Below are 3,043 nucleotides of genomic sequence, written 5' to 3'. Positions count from 1 at the left end.
TAAACTCTGTAGCTCTGTGTTTGATACCAAAAGGCATAGATATCTCTGCCATTCTAGCTGTGCTGACTATACCATTCTTTTCTCTCTTGGTTCATTCCCTATGTACAACTCTTCTTGGCAAACATCCCATGACTCTGGCATCTCCAACATCCTGGGATCTTCTTCACAATCCAAGCTTCACTTTCACAGCTTCACACAATAGCCTCTCTTGGCCTCCTTATAGGGACTTCCCTTTCATATCCCTGGCTTCAGCAGCTTTCCTTAACTGCAGAAGAACATTCTACCTTTACTCCTGTATTTTTCTTGACTCTAAAGCCAGAAGCGTCTAGCAGGTGCCACTAAGTTCTGATACCTGCTCAGGATGGAACCTGAATCCCCTCCTTGAATTACATTTGCTTTGATTTGTTGTTTTCTTTTGTTTGTTTGTTTTTATAATTTTATTTAATTCCTTGGGCATTTTCTGTTTACAACTTGGAAGCTTAGCTGGGTGAGGTCTCCCAAAGGCATTACTCTCTTTATTCCATTTCACATCAGGCCTTTCTTTAAACTTTTCATGTCTTTGAACACAAGACTCGGCTCCAACATTACATTTCCTAGTGCCACCTTTCTCCTCAAATTGTACATTTTGTATTTATTTTTGCTATGCTTGCTCTTTTTCATTGTAGATCTTCATAAGAGCAGTTGCTAGTAATCATGATACAGAGTCAATATTAGGCTGTCTTGAAATCCCTGATAATGTAATTTGCTCAAAACTCTTGAATTTAGCTTCAGGCAAATTCTTAGGACAAGGAAAAAAAGAAGTCATATTCTTTGCTTAAATATCATAAAAATAGTCTCTAGCCCAGTGGCTAATATTGTTCCTCTACAAAACCTCTTGAGCTGAGTCTCAATGTTTCTTCACATTGCTCTTAGCACGACTGTCTTCCAAGATCCTACTACAATGGTTTACTAAGCTCTGCTTATAGTGTTCAATGGCTTATCTAGTTCAAAGTCTCAAAGTCTTCCACATTCCTCAAATAGGTTGGTCAGATCTGCCACAGCAATATCTTACTCCTGGAACCAACTTCTGTCTTAATTACTTTTCTATTGCAGTGACAAAACACCATGACTAGAGAAACTTAAGAAATTTGAGGCACATGATTCCAGAGGGTTAGAGTCCATAACCATCATGGTGGGAGCATGGCAACAGACAGACATGGTACTGGAGCAGTTGTTGAGAGCTTACATCTGATCCACAAGCATGATTCAGAAAGAGAGAGAGAGAGAGAGAGAGAGAGAGAACTACTTGGAATGGTATAGGTGTTTGAGATCTCAAATCTCACCTCCAATAACACACCTCCTCCAACCAGACCACACCTCCTAATCCTTCCTGAGCAGTTCCATCAATTGAAGACCAAGTACTCAAATATGTGAGCCTATGGGGTGCATTCTCATTCAAACCACCACAGATATATAGCACCAACCTTGGAGTAAAGATAGGGAACACAAAAAAAGCCAAGGCAATGGAAATTTCCTTTTCCCCCCTGGATTCACCCACTGTTCTTTATCAAGACAGGTATCAAAACATCAGACTGCATGATTGTGCATAATCTGAGAGTGCTTTCTACATTTACAATTTACCTTATTTCTAGTTTTCTGCCACCTTTTCATAGCTTTCATCTTCCTCATACAGACAGCAGGATTTATTACTGATAACTTACAGACTCAGTGACCTTGAAGCTCATCAAGTAGAAATGGTGGCGCTTACAAGATACCTTATGCAATAAGAGTCTGATTGCTCTTACGTCTCAGCAGTAGATATGTTCCGAGATGCCTGGATCACGGCACTAGAGACTACCGAGATATGACTTCCCCAAAACCTTGTTCATGACATTTCAGCCAGACCAACTTTGTTTTGTTTGTTTCTGTTTAAAGACCCCTGTTTGATAGGTGTTGACCTACCAACATTGAATTTATGGCCAACTGTGTTGTAATTCAGTTCTAAGTGAAGCTTAGCATATGCATTGTTCCCTCAAATGGCACATTGATTACACTTAGGAACATGTGGTAACACTTGAGTTCTATGTGTTACCACTGTGCCATTTATTTATGCCATAAAATAAGAAGACCAAGCCTTATCTTGTTCTGTCTCTCATGAGAATGTGTACATTGGGCAATTAGACATGTTTCCACTCTGTATGGGTCTGAAAATACTTGTGAAAGCACTTTGAGAATTCAGTTTTAGGGTGCATACAAATATGCCCTGTGAATAAATACCTTGCAATATATAGAGTCTACAAATAATTCAAATTTAACTATATATATCTTATTGCATCTTGGCCAGTTGGTGCTGCAGTAACAAAACAACTGACTATGGGTTGCTTTTTAATTAATTCTTTCCATACAGTTTTTGTGCTGTATTTCCCAGGCTGGCCCTGACTTTCTGGGCTCACCCCATTGTCTTTCCTCAGATTCCCAAATATACTGCAGGCTTATGCATTGTGCCTGGTTTAGTGTTTATAATAAAAGAGACTTATTCTTCATAGTTATGCAGGCTGGGGAGTCCAAGATGTTGGGAATTATGTTGTGTGGTAAGGACTACTCCATCAATATCATCTTTTCTTAGTGGAAATCCCGCGTGGTAGAAGGTGGAGAGGGGAAAATGCCTCAGCTGGTTTTCTCCTGTCCTGTTGTAGGCCACTAGCCCACATCTGAGGGCAGCGTCTTCAGGACTCACTCCCTTCTCAATGGCTCCACTCTTTGGGTCACCACCTTGGGGGATAAGTTTCCACATACCCCTTGGGGAGGAAGCTGCCAGTAAAACCATAGCACTTGCCAACAGCGGCTCTACCCAAGGAGCTCCTGAGACTATGAATCCTTGTGACGTACTTAATTCACCACCACTTTTTACTTTGAACAAGAGCCTGCTTTCATCTCTGTTCCTAACAACCAAACACCATTTTAATTTTCGTAATTGGAATGGAAGCATGCTGGCTGGGTATCAGGGCCCTCATCTGGGGAGGAGATTATCCTACCTCCCTCGCCCCCAGCTTGGTCTGAACAT

This window comes from Peromyscus californicus, unplaced genomic scaffold (genome assembly GCF_007827085.1).
Source record: "Peromyscus californicus insignis strain IS unplaced genomic scaffold, ASM782708v3 Scaffold_4__1_contigs__length_199733344, whole genome shotgun sequence".
NCBI lineage: Eukaryota > Metazoa > Chordata > Mammalia > Rodentia > Cricetidae > Peromyscus > Peromyscus californicus.
The sequence above is the reverse complement of the archived record's forward strand: the minus strand, read 5'-3'. Positions refer to the sequence as shown.